Source organism: Manis javanica, chromosome 3 (assembly GCF_040802235.1).
Source record: "Manis javanica isolate MJ-LG chromosome 3, MJ_LKY, whole genome shotgun sequence".
NCBI classification, from domain to species: Eukaryota; Metazoa; Chordata; class Mammalia; order Pholidota; family Manidae; genus Manis; species Manis javanica.
Window position 1 is genome coordinate 162,011,389 of NC_133158.1, and position 18,243 is coordinate 162,029,631.

Consider the following 18,243-nt stretch of genomic DNA (forward strand, 5'->3'; position numbering starts at 1 on the left):
ATTCCCAATGGAAGGGTCAGATCATTAAGTATTTTGTCCAAATCCAGGAATGGATATAAGCAAGTTATATTATTATTATTGTTTTTTATTAATGTATCATTGATATATACTCTTATGAAGGTTTCATAAGAAAAACAATGTGGTTATTACATTGACCCTTATTATCAAGTCCCCCCACACCCTACTGCAGTCACTGTCCATCAGTGTAGTAAGATGCCACAGAGTCCCTATTTGTCTTCTCTGAGCTACACTGTATTCCCTGTGACCCCACACACCCCGTGTGCACTAATCATGGTACCCACAATCCCTTTCTCCCTCCCTCCACACCCACCCTCCCAAGCAAGTTATATTATATAAGGCTTAAGATAACAATGTTATCCTTGAATTACATAACTTTTATACCTAGTTTTTACACAGATAATTTTAGCAACTCTGAATACTCTAACTGTAGCCTAGCCTAAACATCATAGGGTATTGTGGAAAAGATGCATATTGTGTTCATCCGCCATCATTAGGAGGTTCAGGGGCATTTTCTTCTAGTAGCATTGTAGCAAGCAGTTTCTTTTTCCATTGGTTCTGCTAAGAGCTGCCATTTAAAATTTTCTATCCACCGGTAATTTAAGGCAACTATGCTAGATTAAGTTGTTCCATACTAGTTTCCATTTTCACTCCTCAATAGATTTTATGTATTTCGCATATGCCTCTTCATTCATTAGTTCATCTAGTTCTGAAGGATTACTTAGTGTCATCTTGATCAGCGAATATTTGCATATCAAGATGTGTTGACAAGCCCTGTATTTTCTGCAAGGGCTTCATGAATTTCGGTTCCTTCTCCTGATGGAGAATGGAATTCACTAGCAGCTTCATACTTTCCAGAGCTCTAGACTCAAGCTGTTTGTTCAATTCTGCCCCAACTTTAGGCAGACTACAGTAAACAACAGCTCCCAAAGCTTTCTACGCGAACTTCTTGATTGCCACTGTTCCGATACCATTTTGTGTTGTTACCCATTCATGTTTGTGAATTTTAGCAAGGAGAGCAGAGCGGTGCCCGTGCGCGGCGTCTGATCGGCAGCCGCCCCCAGCGCCCAGGGCCACGGCAGGCAGAGCGCGGCGGGTCCCCAGGCGGCGCGCGGGATGCAGACCGAAGCTCGCAGGCTCCCAGCCCCGCGCAGCTTCCTGTTCGCGGAAGTGCCAAAAGATTTTTTTTTTTAAACCCCACTTTTTTTCTCAGCTTTGGTTCTGGCATAGAGTAGACACTCAGTAAAAGTTGTTTGATTAGGTGAAAGGATTTAAACAGTGTTCTACTGGTGGGATTTCAGTCATATTATGCATGCATTCAGATGCGAGCTGTGCAGCATTTATTTTGTGTGCTAGATATAACTGGCACAGTCCTACCCCTATGGAGCTTTTGGGGCAGTGGGGATAATCAGATAACAAGCAAACACATTTCTATTTAGAAATTATGATAAATTCCTTGACTGAACAAATATTGCAGATTCTGTGATATGGTGTAACAGGGGACCCTAATTAAACTGAGGGAATTCTAATCCCACTTAGTAGTGGGGTTTGGGAAGACCTTTCAGAGGAGCGAGCTTTAATATGAGAAGGAATCAGGGCCAGACAGGAAAGATGCGGAAAGCTGTCCTGGCTTTCAGCCCTTCTTGGGCTTTCTGACACTCCCTTGTAGACCAGGCCTCCAGCCTGCGCCCCTGGCCCTGCCTGCACAATCCCCTGCCTCAGGGAGCCCTTACAGTTTATACCTTTCTTCAAGTCTGCAAGACTCCAGGGGTTAACCCCCCCCACCCCGCTCCTGGTGCTGCTGATGACTCTCACCCAGATACTGTGCAGCAGACCTCCCCAAGCTTCTGGGCTGCACCCTGGGCGCTGGCCTGCCCGTGACCTGGCCCAGCAGATGTCCCTAATGCTTCAACGGAAGAACGAGTTGTCCTCCACCCACCCAGGGGCTTCTTAAGCACTTGTCTGCCTGACATTGGATGCCTGGCCTTGATTTCTGTCCTAGATAACCAGATTCCATTCAGAGGTTAAACCCCTTCGTTCAAGCCAAAATGGAGATTTTAGACAGCAAACCATTGCTTACAAGTACATGTCTTTTTCACAGCCATCTTAACGTTCAGCCAGGGATCACCGTCCAAGTCTCTGAGGCAGAGATGTCTCTCCCAGTCGTGAGGGTCAGGCCTCCTGCCACCTTTGTGCACACTCATCCTTCTGCTTCCTGTGTTGTCCCATTTTACAGAGGAGGCAGCTGGGGACGGAGGGGCCAAGAAACCTGCCAAAGGACACACAGCTAAGTGAGGCAGAACCTGGATTCCACCTGTGACTGTGTAACCTCCTCCAGCAGACATTCCAGGAGCCTCCCTTTCCCTGTTTGTGCTGCCTACAGGCTGCTCTACAAGAGCACCACCCCGATCATTCACCATCTGCCCTCCTAGAGCCTTTGTTGATCTTGTGTCTGGGTGGGTAAGCTTGGTATTTGATGCCAGGTCTGGGTTCAAATCCTGTCTTAACCACTCACTGGCCTTGAGGGTGGCAAAACAAAGGTGACCGTGTGATTTATTATCTTAACCGGAATACTTCTGAGAGTGAATTGAGCAGGGGCAACAGGTATAAACCAGGACTGTGGGGGGGGGGGGGGGGCGTGGGAGTTGGGTCATCCTTTATTATACACACAAAGGGGCAGCAGCCTCCTGAGACAGATTTTGTCAGGGGCAGGAGCTGGTCTGAGCTTTCACTTCCCTGTGCTGGTCACTAGGGCCCTGTGCTGAGTAGGACTGGGCCCTGGCTTCTTCGCCTTCACTCCATGCAGTGGGATCTGACAGTGCCTGCCTGGGGCCAAGGGGGAAGGTGGAATTGCTGGCCTGAGCAGCCTCCACTGGGGAACCCAGCATGTGAGGTGGCATCTGCATGACCTCCCCGAGTGCCTCTTTCTGCTGAAAGGGGAGGAGGGAGGAGACAGCAGAAGGACATAGCTGAGTTAACGGAGATGTCGGTTGAGGCTGATTAAGGGAGACTGTGATGCTTAGGGAAACCTCGAGGCCTGGCAGTGGCTGAGAAGCTGGATGGTTGCTGTCCCCACAGTGGGCCACTTCAGATAAGAAGAGCCTGTGACCTTTTCCATTTCAGAGATCAGTGGAAAGCCAGGCTGGCACCGGTCCCTGACTTTGGGGGGAGGGGCCTGAAGGTGCCCAGCTCCCCCCTTCCCTCTCCTGACAGTGCAGTGTGGCTCCCTGGGTTCCCAGTGCTACGGAGTCATCTTCCCAAGGCCGAGATGGGTGGGGGGCCGGACCCCAGTCTTTTCAACCTACCCAGCATCTAGGTGACTGTGCCCAAGGCCCAGAGCTCGCCCTGACCCCTGTGTCCTAACGCAGGGCAGACGGAGCCTGTTTTTGGAGAGTTATCAATGGTAGAAGCCGCTACCCAAGATTGTGGGGGCTGGAAATGGGGGAGAGGGCAACAGGACCAGCTGGCTTCGCCTATTCCTAGTCACCATGGAAACTTCAGCCTGGCGGTGGGAGGTGGGAAGGCTGGATGCCCTTCCAGAGAGCCCTGCCTGGTCTCTCTGTGTCAGGTGGCATTTCAGATCTGAGGAGCCACCTCAGGGGACTCTGGAAGGTGAGGCCCCCAGGGAATAAACTTGGGAGGATGAATCTGCTTATTCCAGCTCTTGGGCCAGGCAAGCCGCCTGTCCTGCCTTGGCTATCCCCGACACACCGTCTTCCTTCCCCCCGTGTTTTAGCGCGGGCTATACCACCTGCCTTACATACCTTCCCTTTCTCCTGTCCTTAAAGGCCCAACTCCAGGCCTGTCTCAGGAAAGCCTTTTTGCCTTTTCCAGCTCACTGAGACCATTTTCCTCTTAGAGTTCTTTCTGTAACGCATGCCCAAGGGCCATGCCCATGGCCCATGTAGCTCCCTCACCATTCGCCACCAAGCTCCAGTCTCAATATCCAAGGTCACTTCCTCCCTACCAGCCCACAGTGGTGAGCGGGAACCAGAGCCAGCACTGGGTGCAGACATGCAGGAAGCCCCAGCATCAGAGGGGCCACAGGCAGAGCTGTGGGTTGGGGTTGTGCTCAAGAGAGGGCAAGGTGCCCCATGCAACCTCAGGTGCCAAAGGCTCGTGGTACCAGATTGTTTTCATTCTACTTGGCATTTGTCGCTCAACCAGTTGGCTCATGGGAGTAGATGGCAAACACAATCCCATCCCTACCCAGTGCACCGAGGAATGAGCCACCCTTTCCTGGCTCTCCAGAGGGACAATTTTGTCCTCCTGGCCCTGTGCTTGCATTACCCCACTGTGGTGACAGTGGCATCAAGCTGGCCAGCTGCTCTGCCCTTGAGGTGGTGGTCAGATCACAGGGACAAATCATAGCCTTGGAGACTGATGCTCTGGTTTTTAGATTTCAGGGTTTCTTGGCACAATTCAAGGAAATTAGATTACCCCATATAGGACAAATATGTGTATATTCTCATTATTGTCCTTTTTTCCCCCAGGTGTTTTATCAGCTGCCTCTTATTCATTGCCTTAATTTCCTTCCAAAAGATAACTACATTCATTCCAAAATTCTAAGTTGGGCCCCAAATGCCAAAGGATTTGGTTCTGCCATATGCCGAGCCATACGCCTGAGTCCGCGGTCATTCAGCAGGCCATCCTTCTGATGACCAGCAGGGGTACAGCCAGAATGCACAGCAGCTCCTGGAGCCCCTCCTCTGAGTGTGAAATGTGTTCCTTGGAGGAGTGCTCAGTGGAGGCTCTGTTTCTAGCAGGGCCACCAGAAGCATTTTCTGGCTTAAGTACTTTTGGGCCACCTGGAGGGCAGACTATATGTGCCCTGGTCTCTAGCACCCCCTCCTGTCATGAGAATGGTCCCCCTTTACAACTTGTTTCAAGTGTCTAAATATGTCAGGCAAGTTAGGAGCCCTGGCCTGATCCCCCTGGAGCACAGCCTTCTCTCCACGCCTCACTTTAGAGCAGGAAAGGGTGGCAAGGGACATACCCATTTGAAAAGCCAGCCAGACTGGTGATTTTGTTCTGTCCCTCTCTGCTGCTGGTCTTCTGGGAAGGCCCCAGAGTATTTTTACTCTCAACACTCACTCACACATCCCAGACCAATTAGAGGACCACTGCCGACTACTTTTGGAAAAGAGGGAGAAAAGCACATTCCAGAGGACACATGCCACTCTTGGTATCAAAGTTTCTCTAGTGGAAGGTTACTTTGGTTAGGTTTCAGTGGCAGAGTTGAAGACATTTCACTCTACAGTTTTGTTAAAAAAGCTTCAAAAAAATCCTCCTGTGGTGTGTTTCTAATTTAAGATTGAAAAAAGTATTTCTATTGTGCCATATATAGAGTAACCTAAAACCCAATAAAAGTTCCAAATTAGGGCCGGACAGAATGGTTTGAATTAAGCTCAGGTAGAGGCAGGGATCCCGTATCTGTTGGCTGGGACTGCTGGCTCTCAGGCCAAAAGACAGGTTCAGACCTGGAGCCCAGACCTGCTGGGTCCGGAGAGGAGCCGTCCCTTCTGCGCTCTTGGCTGCTGTCCTGCAGGCTTGGATGCAGTTATCTGCTCCCTGCCAGGGAAGGGCCTACCCGTTACTATTCATGGCACCTTAGTTGCTTTGCAGGTTTCTCTCTGGGGCTTAGTTTATTTCATTTGTTGGTTATTTGTTATTACTTTTTTCTTCTCTGGAGGTGACTGCCAGCCTTCACCTCGTACCTCCCTTTGAGAGGCTGCTTGTGGCTTGGTCCTCTACCCATATGGTGACTGCACGTCTTCTGAACTGAGTCTCGACTTCCTTGTCTCACTGTTCAGTGCTCCATTCAGATCTGGAAAGCAGCACATGCTCAGTAAATACATAGTGAATTAATGCATTTAAGTGAACCAGTGAGAAACACTGACTTTTTTTTTATGATTAACATGATTAAACAGTGCTGAATGAAACATCTTTACATCTCTCTCTCTATCATCTATCTATTCATCCATCCATCCTTCCATCTATAATATTCCTCCTGTCCCCACCTTCTCACATCACACCCTCATGTTGCTCTGTTTGTGCCAGCTGACCCAACCCTAACCACAGTCCCCCTCCAGGTTCCCTGGGGCCCCCTACAGCTCATGGGATAAGGGAGGTCACCTGACTCTAGAGGACCCAAATCATGGGGTAGATTAAGCCAATCAGATTCTCTCTTGAGATTTGAACTCAGAAACAGAGAAAGGTTGTGGGCATGTGAGCATCTGGCAGGATGCTCAGCTTAAGAGCTGAGGCTAGATTCTGGTTGGTCATGATGGGGCCATGTAAGTGAGCAGAAAAACTCAAGAGAGACAGACAGACACAGATAGACCCCCATGGCTCCTGTGATGCAGCATATGTGAGTTTAGTTCCTGTGAGGCCTGCCTACACTATCTGTCCTCAGATGCTGTGAGATATCCTTGAATCCTTCCAAAGAACAACAACAAAATCCTTCCTTTTTGTGCCACTTCCTGACTATGCTGTGGGCTTTCTCCTTCCAGCGTGCACTTCCCAGTGGGTTGTGTAATGTTGGGGGTTCTGACCTTCTCACAGGGTCAGAGGTAGTCTAGTGCGAGCTAGTGGCAAGGGGGAAATTATGGGAGATTTGAACATAACCCCCCCCCTTCACCCAGTCCCTGCCGTGGCACCCCCTACCTGATCTAAGAGAGCAATGAGGGCATCATTGTCCATTTCTCTCTGATTGTCCCTGGGACTGGGGAAGATTTCCAGTCTGTGTGCCCAGTCCCTGGCCAGAATTTGTCAATGACGGCGCCTCACTGCCATGGCCATGGCCTCCAGCCCAGACCACTCCACAAGACCACACCCACAGAACTGGCCTCATGGTTGAAGCAGCCTTGGGTCATAGACATGAGTCTCAGGCCAGGTTCCTTCACCCACCTTGGTGGCCTCAGGAGAGGTGAGTCCCATAATCGTGAGGGCTCTGCCTGTGGGGAACGTATCCCAGAACCTCACAGCCTCTTGTGCCATTTAAAAGAGACAGCGTGTAGGTGAAGTGGCCAGCACCTCTCAGGCCCTGCCACCGCCCTGCCCCCTCTGCATTCTGAGGGACCCTCCTGAGACAATACCATTCTCTTCCTTTCAGTGGCTCCTTCTGCCCACTCCACTTTCCCCATCCTGGTCAGGGCTGGTCTGTTGATCTCTCACCTGGGCCTCTGGTTTGGTCTTGGCCTCCCCTGGCTGGTGTCTGGGCCTAAGAAAGGAGGGAATGTGGGGAGGCAGGTGGACAGGAACTAGAGGCAGGAGGCCTCAGTGGAACCACCGCTGCCCGTCTGCGATAATGGGAGGACGCACAGAAGGGGCCTTGATGTTTTAGCGAAGTGCAGGGAATGGGAGAGTGGAGGATTTGAGTGAAGCTGGGTGGCTGGGGCAGAGGCTCAGCTGACAGAGTAGCTGCAGGCCCAGGGGCAGGATCAGGGTGGGCAGGAAGAGGGGCAGGGCTTGGAAGCCATTTGAGAGTGGGGTCTCAGGGCAAGGTGGTGGGTCTCAGGTTCCATCAGACCCCACCTCCAAGCCTTCCTCAGCCCATGTGCTCTGGGGCTCTGAGGAAAGAAGGGAAATCCCCCCAGCCCCCAGGTCACACAGCCATTTCAGACCACCATCTGAGGCTTCTTCCTCCTTCCCACAGGCATAAAGAATGGCCCAGGTTTCATTTCCCCTGCAACAGGCTGAGGGGCTGGGTGTTCTAGCTGGGGCTCGCGTGGCAGCGTCCCCAGGCTGGGGCCGCTGGGGCACTCTTCTGTCTCCTGCTCAGCCTTGGCAGCATCCTGGGCTCCAGGGCCTCACTCCCTCAGTGTCCTTACAAAAGCCCTCCATTCGTGGTGGCCTCCAGCCCGTGAGAGAGCCGCCTTTGCTGAGGGGGGAATTAGTGAATCTCCTGCTCGGCACAGAGTCCCCTGATGTGGTCAGTGGTGATATTTCTGTTGGGTCACACTGGCTGGAGCATCCGAACCAGAGATCGTTAAGTTACAACAGATCTTTCTGCAGATTCTAAAAAGGCAAGGAGTGCTCTTCCTGGCATGGAGCCCTGTCATCTTTAGTGATTTAAAATGATGGTGTTCTACCCATCCTGAAGGGGGATGGGGCAGAGTCCCCAGGGGTGGGGAGGGGCTGTCCAGGGGTTCCCTGTCCCTACAGGAGGGAGTCCTGCCTTGGTCTCTGGCAGACGGCCTTCCCGACCACCCTGAACCAAGGCCTTCCTGGGTGCTGCTGGGCTCTTGGAATCATTGTGGACACAGCAGCCCAGTCAGGAAGGTATCGTTATTCTTCCATTATACAGAAGAGTAAACTGAGATTGAAAGGCAGAAAACTGCAAAATTGGGGAATAATTGAACCAGAATCTGTCTGGAGCCTTGCTGACATTTGCCGGAAATGTGTGTCTGAGCTGGAGACAGTGTGCTGGGGTAGAAGGGCTGTGGCAGGGCCCCAGGGGATTGGACTTGACAAGAGCAGGGCATTTGGGTTGTGGGTCATGGGGGTGGGGTAGGGGTCAGTTAGCACTGTGCGGAGGTGCAAATCTAGTGGGGTGGTGAGGCGTGCCAAGGTAGACAGAATCTCACATCATCACTTCTTTCATTTCCTTCTCCATAAGACACAATCACGACCTCCAGGGCTTTGGCCCTCAAGACCATCTCTGGGGTTCAGCCAGGGATCCTCTGAGGGCAGGACAGCCCCAGGCCCCCACTAGATGGCACTGTTGCAGGTCATTTCCACCCAGGAGCCCTTCTGAGAGTGCGTGTGTGAGTGTGCACGCAAGAACACCCGAGCTGGTTAGGCAGCATGTGCATGTACATGTGTGCGTGTGTGTTTTGGGCATACCTGGCCTGGGTCTTGCAATGCCCGAGCTCACCCTTTCTTTGGAGTTGTTCTTTCTGCTTCTCTGGAGTTGTTCCTTAGGATATAAGTAACTGCTCCTGAGACATCTTCCAGGGCTCCTGTGGGCCCTGGGATGTGGGCATCTGACCCTAGGAAGTTTCAGAGTGATGAGGACAGGTCCAGCTTAGCTTAAGGTGCACCCATCTGTGGGATGCTGGCAAGTGCTTCTGAAATCCATGCTCAGAGAATGCAGAGCCCTCATGGTTCCCACAGCCTGGGTGGGCAGTACTGGGGGATTTAGACTGTGGGCCAACTTTCAGGGGCTTGAAGTTTCTGATGCAAACAGATTTCATGTGTTAACTCTGGATTATTGGTAGTAGCTACTGGAGTGCTATGTGGAGGAGGCTTCTAGTCTGGGCGTGGCTCAGGAGGAAGGAACAGCTGTGACCAATCAATGATTTATCCCAGAGACTTGGGGTAAGAGTAGCATTCATGACATATTTTTTTCTTTTTCTTTTAAATTGGAGAATTGATACACAATCTTATATTGGTTTCAAGTATGCAATGTAGTGGTTCAACAGTTACCCATACTATTAAATCTTCACCCCCACTACTGCAGTTACTGTCTGTCAACATAAGTACATGTTACATAATCATTGGCTATATTCTCTATGCTGTTATACCACCCCTGTGACCAACTTATTTTATAATTGAGGATTTTTGTGCTCCTTTATCACCCTTATTCTCTCCACCCACCCACCCTAACCCTCCCTCATGGTAACTACCAGTCACTTCTTAGTGTCTATGAGTCTACTGCTATTCTGTTCATTTTGTTTTGCTTTGTTTTTATATTTCCACAAATAAGTGATGTCATATGGTAGTTGTCTTTCTCTGCCTGGCTTATTTCACTGAGCATAATACCATCTAGGTCCATCCACATTGTTGCAAATAGCAGGATTTCTTTTCTTTTTATGGCTGAATAATATTCCATTGTGTATATGTACCACATCTTCTCTATCTATTCACCTATTGATGGACACTTTGGTTGCTTCCATATCTTGGCTATTGTAAATAATGGGATGATAAACATAAGAATGCATATTTCTTTTTGAATCAAGGATTTTGTTTTCATTGGTTAAATTCCTCAAAGTGGAATTACTGGGTCATATGGTATTTCAATTTTTAGTATTTTTAGGAACCTCTATACTGCTTTGTACCCTGGCTGCACCAGTTTACATTCCCACCAACAGTGTAGGAGGGTTCCAATTTCTCCACATTCTTGCCAACACTAGTTATTTCTTGTTTTTTGGATAGTGGCCATTATGACTGGTATGAAGTGATATCTCATTGTGGTTTTGATTTGCATTTCCCTGATGGTTAGTGCTGTGGAGCATCTTTTCATGTGCCTGTTGGCCATCTGTAATTCTTCTCTGGAGAAATGTCTGTTCAGGCCCTCCACCCATTTTTATGTTTTTTATGTGTTGAGGCATGTCAATTCTTTATATATTTTGGATGTTAGCCCCTTATCATATAAATAATTTATGAATATATTCTACCATATTGTAGGATGCCTTTTTGTTTTGGTGATGGCATCCTTTGCTCTACAGAAACTTTTAGTTTGATGTAGTACCGCTTGTTCATTTTTTGTTTCATTTCCCTTGCCCAAGGAGATGTGTCCAGGAAAAAATTACTCATTCTTATGTTCAAGAGATTTTTGCCTATGTGTTATTCTAAGAGTTTTATGGTTTCATATCTTACATTCAGGTCTTTGGTCCAAGTAGAGTTTACTTTTGTGTATGGAGTTAGGCTGTACTCCCGTTTCATTCTCTTACATGTAGCTGTCCAGTTTTGCCAACACCAGTTGTTGAAGAGGCTGTCATTTTTTGTTGTATATTCATGGGTCCTTTACTTACATTAGTTGACCATATATATATGTGGGTTTATATCTGGGCTCTCTATTCTGTTCCCTTGATCTATGGATCTGTTCTTGTGCCAGTACCATACTGTTTTGATTATTGCAGCTTTGTAGTATACCTTGAAGTCAGGATGTTAATAACCCAGGTTTGTTCTTCTTTCTCAGGATTACTTTGGCTATTTGGGGTCTCTTGTGGTTCCATGTGAATTTTAAGATTATTTGATCTAGTTCATTGAGAAATAACATTGGTATTTTGATAGGGATTGCATTGAATCTGTAAATTGCTTTAGGCAGGAGGCCATTTGATAATATTCTTCCTATCTATAAGCACAGGATAGATTTCCATTTATTTTTGTCTTTTTAAATTTCTCTTACAAGTGTCTTATAGTTTTCAGGGTATAGGTCTTTCACCTCCTCGGTTAATTTTATTCCTAGGTATTTAATTCTTTTTGATACAATTGTAAATGGAACTGTTTTCCTGATTTCTCTTTCTTCTAGTATGTTGTTAGTATATAGGAACACAACAGATTTCTGTGTATTAATTTTGTATCCTGCAACTTTGCTGAATCTAGTTATTAGTTCTAATAGTTTTTTGGTGGAGTCTTTAGGGCTTTTTATGTATAATATCATGTTGTCTGCACATAGTAACAGTTTAACTACTTCCTTGCAAATTTGGATGCCTTTTACCTCTTTGTCTTGTCTGACTGCAGTGGCTAGGATCTCTAGTACCATGTTGATTAATAGTGGTGAGAGTGGACATCCTTGTCTTGTTCCTGATCTTACAGGAAAAGCTTTCAGCTTTTCACCATTAAGTATTATGTTGGCTGTGGGTTTGTCATAGAAGGCCTCCATTATGTTGAGGTATGTACCCTCTGTACCCATTTTTAAAAATTAATAAATTTATTATTTTTATTTTGGTATCATTAATATGCAATCACACGAGCAACAATGTGGTTACTAGATTCCCCCCATTATCAAGTCCCCACCACATACCCCATTACAGTTACTGTCCATCAGCATAGTAAGATGCTATAGAGTCACTACTTGTCTTCTCTGGGCTATACTGCCTTCCCCGTGCCCCCACTGGTTATGTGTGCTAATCGTAATGCCCCTTATTCCCCTTCTCCCTCCCTTCCCACTCACCCTTCTCAGTCCCTTTGCCTTTGGCAACTGTTAGTCCATTCTTGCGTTTTGTGAGTCTGCTGCTGTTTTGTTCCTTCAGTTTTTGCTTTGTTCTTATGTTCCACAGATGAGTGAAATCATTTGGTACTTGTGTTTCTCCACCTGGCTTATTTCACTGAGCATAATATCCTCTAACTCCATCCATTTGTTGCAAATGGTAGGATTTGTTTTCTTCTTATGGCTGAATAATATTCCATTGTGTATATGTACCACATCTTCTTTATCCATTCATCTACTGATGGACACTTAGGTTGCTTCCATTTCTTGGCTATTGTAAATAGTGCTGCGATAAACATAGGGGTGCATATGTCTTTTTCATACTGAGCTGCTGCATTCTTTGGGTAAATTCCTAGAAGTGGAATTCCTGGGTCAAATGGTATTTCTATTTTTAGGTTTTTGAGGAACCTCCATACTGCTTTCCATAATGGTTGAACTAGTTTACATTCCCACCAGCATTGTAGGAGGGTTCCCCTTTCTCCGCATCCTCACCAGCATTTGTTGTTATTAGTCTTTCTGATGCTGGCCATCCTGACTTGTGTGAGGTGATATCTCACTGTGGTTTTAATTTGCATTTCCTGATAATTAGTGATGTGGAGCATCTTTTCATGTGTCTGTTGGCCATCTGAATTTCTTCTTTGGAGAACTGTCTGCTCATATTCTCTGCCCATTTTTTAATGGGGTTATTTGCTTTTTGGGTGTTGAGGCATGTGAGTTCTTTATAAATTTTGGATGTGAACCCTTTGTCAGATATGTCATTTACAAATATATTCTCCCATACTGTAGGATGCCTTTTCGTTCTGCTGATAGTGTCCTTTGCTGTACAGAAGCTTTTTAGCATGATGTAGTCCCATTTGTTCATTTTTATTTTGTTTCCCTTGCCCAAAGAGATGCATTCAGGAAAAGGTGCTCATGGTTATATTCAAGAGATTTTTGCCTATGTTTTCTTCTAAGAGTTTTATGGTTTCATGACTTACATTCAGGTCTTTGATCCATTTTGAGTTTACTTTTGTGTATGGGGTTAGACAATAATCCAGTTTCATTCTCTTGCTTGTAGCTGTCCAGTTTTGCCAACACCAGCTGTTGAAGAAGCTGTCATTTCCCCTTTGTGTGTACATGGCTCCTTTATTGTATATTAATTGACCATATATGCTTGTGTTTATATCTGGGCTCTCTAGTCTGTTCCATTGGTCTATGGGTCTGTTCTTGTGCCAGTATCAAATTATCTTGATTCTATACCCATTTTGCTGAGAGTTTTTTCATGAGTGGGTGTGGAATATTGTCAAAATCTTTTTTAGCATCTATTCAGATGATCATCTGTTTGTTTTTTTTTTGTATCATTAATGTACAATTACTTGAACAACATTATGGTCACTAGACCCCCCCTTAACATCAAGTGCCCCACACATACCCCATTATAGCCACTGTCCATCAGCGCAGCAAGATGCTATAGAATCATTACCTGTTTTCTCTGAATACATTGCCTTTCCCATGTGCCCCACCACTACATTATGTGTGCTAATCGTAATGCCCCCTTTTCCCCTTACCTCCTTTGATCATCTGTTTTTATCTTTCTTTTTGTTAATGTTATATATGATGTTGTGTGATTTATGAATATTGCGCTATTCTTGCATCCTTAGAATAAATCCCACTTGATCATGATAGATGAGCCTTTTGATATACTTTTGAATTTGGTTTGCTAACATTTTGTTGAAGAATTTTGCATCTATGTTTACCAGGGATATTGGTCTAAATTTTTCTTTTTTTGTGGTGTCTTTGTCTGGATTTGGTATTACAGTGATCTTGGCCTCATAGAATGAGTTTGAAATTATTCCCTCCTCTTCTATTTTTTGGAATACTTTAAGAAGGATGGGTATTACCTTTTCTTTAAATGTTTGGTAGAATTCAGCTGGGAAGCCATCTGCTAATGGACTGTTGTTTGTTGAAAGTTTTTTGATTACCAATTCAATTTCATTTTTGGTAATTGGTCTGTTCAGATTTTCTGTTTCTTGCTAGGTCAGTCTTAGAAGATTGTATTTTTCTATGAATTCGTCCATTTGTTCAAGGTTGTCCAATTTATTGGCATATAATTTTTCATAGAATTCTCTAATAATTATTTGTATTTCTGTGGTGTCCATTGTTTATTTTTCATTTCTGATTTTGTTTATTTGTTTACTTTTTTCCTCTTCATAAATCTACTTAGGGGTTTTTCTATTTTGTTTATTTTCTCAAAGAACCAGCTCTTGTTTTTGTTGATTTTTTCTGTTGTTTTATTTTTCTCTGTAGTATTTATTTCTGCTGTGATCTGATCTTTATTATGTTCCTTCTACTCACTTTGGGTTTCGTTTCTTTTTCTTTTTCTAGTTTCTTCAATTGTGAGGTTAGGCTGTTTATTTGGGATTGTTCTTGTTTCTTGAGTTAGGCCTGTATTGCTCTGTACTTCCCTCTTAGAACTGCTTTTGCAGCATCTCACAAATTTTGGATTGCCGTGTTTTTGTTTTCACTTGTCTCCATGTGTTGCTTGATTTCTGTTTTAATTTGTCATTGATTCATTGATTACTTAGAAGCATTTTGTTTAGCCTCCATGTGTTTGTAGGCTTTTTTTTTTTGTCTGTGTGTGAGTTATTTCTAGTTCCATACCATTGTCTTCTGAGAATTTGCTTGATACAATTTCAATCTTTTAAAATTTACTGAGGCTCTTTTGTAGCCTAATATGTGATCTATTCTGGAGAATGTTCCATGTACACTTGAGAAAAATGTTTATCCTCTTGCTTTTGGGTGGAATGTTCTGTATATATTTGTTAAGTCCATCTGATCTAATGTATTGTTCAGTGTGTCTATCTCCTTATTTATTTTCTGTCTGGTTGATCTATCTATTAATGTAAATGTGTGTTAAAGTCTCATAAAATGAATGAGTTGCAATCTATTTTCCTCTTTAATTGTTTGTATTTGTTTTACATATTTAGGTGCTCCTGTGTTGGGTGCATAGACAGTCATAATGGTCATATCCTTTTGTTGGACTGATCGCTTTATCATTATGCAATATCCCTTTCTGTCTCTCGTTGCTTTGTTTTGAATTATATTTTGTCTGGTATAATTACTGCTAATTCCACTTTTTTTATCCCTATTAATTGCATGAAATATTTTTTTCCATCCCTTCACTTTTAGTCCATGTATGTATTTGGGTCTAAAAGGAGTCTCTTGTAGGCAGCATAAAACTGGGTTTTGTTTCTTTATCCATGTGCCACACTAATGACATAGTTTTTCTTGACGTTAGTGGTTAGTTCTCTATGAGGCTGCAGCTGTATATCAGAGAATCCTAGATATTTAGGACTTTAGAAATTAACCACCTCACTCATTTATTTCATAGATGGAGAAACTGAGGCACACATAGACAAAGTGGGTTGCTCACAGACACATGGCAGAGAGAACTAGTAGGCGAGTCTGACCCTCAGTGTCAGTGTCTTTCTGGACTTTCCAGTTGATGTAGCTCTGTGTTTAAACAAGGGCCCAATACCACATTAATTTCTTTTTTCTGATGCTTGAGGTCTTTAGACATGGCTGCCAAGGGAAAACTCTGTGTTAAAGCTCCTCTTCATGTCTTTGTGGTATTCCAGGTAGAGTCTGGCTAGGGCAGGTTATAAGATTGACTCTTGGAAAGTAAATCTTAAGAGAGCAGAAAGGAAAAAAATTGGGCTTCTGTATATTTGAAAGAGAACACAGGACTGCAAATTAAATATGGCTTTGGCCAAGGGTAGTGACTTCTGTTAAACCCAAAGAGGCAGGCTGAAAGAGAGCAAGAGGGTTTTAGGCAAGACATGAAGGATTTCCTGATGGTAGATGGAGCTTCTAGGTCACTGCCTCAGAGCTGTCTGCCTGGGCTGCTTCCTAGGCTCATCTGCTCAAGCAGAACCAATAGGAACCAGCAGAGCTCTGTGGAGTAAAGTGGGCAGGTGCACAGGAGCTGCAGGTTCTAGGTCAGGCTCCATCACCAAATTAAGTGTACCACATGCTGTCTGTCCCCTTGCTTCACTTTCCCACCTGCATATGGGGTTAGCTACTCTGTACCCTGTGATGTAGAGAGAATCCAAGGAGATAATGGCTGCCAGCCTCTGTGGTATAAGGAGTTGATTTAAAAGCAATGGTGAAGTCTTCTCCTGAGGCCTTCATGAAAAGAACCACAAGCCCTGCTTTATAGTCTTACATGTTTAAGTGTGATGAACATGCATGCATATTATAAGTGAGAATAATATTCATTATTAAGAATGCTTTATTGGGAGTAGCCAGGAGCTCTGCTAAGCGCTCTACCTTGTTTAACTCTCCCAATAATCCTAAGAGAGTGATACTATTATTATTCCCATTTTCCAAGAGAAAAAACTGAGACCAGAGAGGTCAAATCACTGTGCAAGAACATACACTCAGTAAGTGGCCGAGTGCTTAATCAACCACCTACCTGCCCTCAGGGAGGTGCCATCTGGAAATTAGTCAGAGAGAGGACTGGTTTGGTGCACCCATTTCCAACTGTGTATATTGTCTGGACTTATTGCAGGTGTCTTGGCGTGAATAAGGGCTTAAGATTTACTTAGGTAGGATAGGGGTATCGTGTGTATGTGTGTGTGTGTGTGTGTGTGTGTGTGTGTGTGTGTGTGTGTGAAGGTGTACATGCATTTTAGTAAATGATGCTTAAGGTGGACTCCAAAAGGTGGTGGCCCATCCATAAAAGCAGTACTGTCCCCACATTGTACCCAACCTAGGGACCTCCATCACCCTTGGTGGATTGATTGTATTAGTCAGGGTTCTCCAGAAGCCAACAGGGGATGGATATTTTGTGTGTGTGTGCATGTGTGTTAGTGCATGTGTGTGTATTTGCATACATATATATTTTAAGGAATTGGCTTATGTAATTGTCCAGGCTGGCAAGAAGGGTAGGGTAGTCTGGCAGGGTGGAGACATAGGGAAGAGATGGTGTTTCAGTTCAAGTCTGAAAGCAGTCTGCTGGCAGAATTCCCTTTCCTTAGGGGAGGTATGGCCTTTTCCTAAGATCTTCAACTGACGGATGAGGCCCATCCACCCTATAGAAGGTAATCTGCTTTACTCAAAGTCTATTGATTTAAATGTTAATCTCACCTAATAAATGTTTTCACAGCAATATTCATACACCTTTGACCAAATATCTGAGTACTATAGCCCAGCCAAGTTGACTTGGCATCACAGGGACTAAACGATCTCTCTATCCTGGCCATTTTGTTGGACAGCAGTTCTGTCATTGGGCAGGAGCAGGACTGACACCTGGGTGAGAGGCTGGTAGCTCACTCAGCTCATAGTAGTGGCAGGTAGAGGGAGAGCAAGAAGGGTTCTGGGTTATTTCTGAGAAAGGAGAAGCTCTGGTCTGTCCCTATGAGGGTGGATGGCTGAGAGGTTGTGTCAGGCCAGATGCAGCCCACCTTGTGCTGTTTCCTACTTATTTCCCAAGGCCCATCTCCAGCTCCCACCCAGTGCAATGGTCTGTATCATGGGCTTGTGTAGCTGGGCCTATCCTGGGCTGGGCTCACAGTGCCTCAGGAGGGAGGCTAACGGAAGGGTTGCAGCATATCCAACTTGCCTCATTGGTAACTTGACTCCTGGGCGTGAGACTTTTTCCATTTGTCAAATTGATTTTCCCTTCTGGTTCCAGAGTGAAGATAAACCTGGCCCAGCTGTCAGTGGGCCACCAGGCTGTCCTTCTGCTTTGATTGGTTTCCTCACCTTTCCCCTGGCCACCAGAGTCCTGAGTCTCATACGTGCAGTCCCTTTTCCTCATTCTGGCTAGACTCATCTTCTTAAACACACCTGAAGCACGAACTCCTTAATGCTCCTACCTCCCAGACACTGTTCCTGGTATCTTCTCTGTGCTCCCCTAATCGTCAGTACACATGCCTCTCGTTGCCCAGATCATGTGATGTATGTTGCCTAGCTTCAGAGTGAGCACCTAGAGAGCAGGGGCTTAGGTGGAATTTTATGAATCAAACCTGTCATGAATGGGACCATGGAGGGGTAAGGGAAGCCCTCCCTCTGCAGCTGGTGATACCAGAGTTGGCTGAGGAGAGGAATGTCCTACATCTCAAGCCTTTCCCCTCTCCTGAGATCACTGGGCAGACCATGCCACTGAGGGCCAGCAGACTGAAAACTCACAGCAGAGCAGGAAGGCAGATGGTAATACTATAAAGCTTCCACACAGAGCACCTACTATGTGGAAAATAGCACTCTTTTCCAGTCTTTACACATCTTATCCCTAACCCTCACAGGTT

General features: G+C 45.5%; 1 long non-coding RNA gene and 1 pseudogene across 1 annotated transcript in view; one reads left to right on the top strand and one right to left on the bottom strand.

The window, feature by feature from the left end:
* Positions 1-18,243, top strand: part of LOC140848224 (uncharacterized) — a 91,011-nt gene that overhangs the window by 50,582 nt on the left and 22,186 nt on the right. The window lies entirely within an intron of this gene.
* On the bottom strand, positions 666-17,756 carry LOC118967141 (glycine cleavage system H protein, mitochondrial-like; annotated as a pseudogene).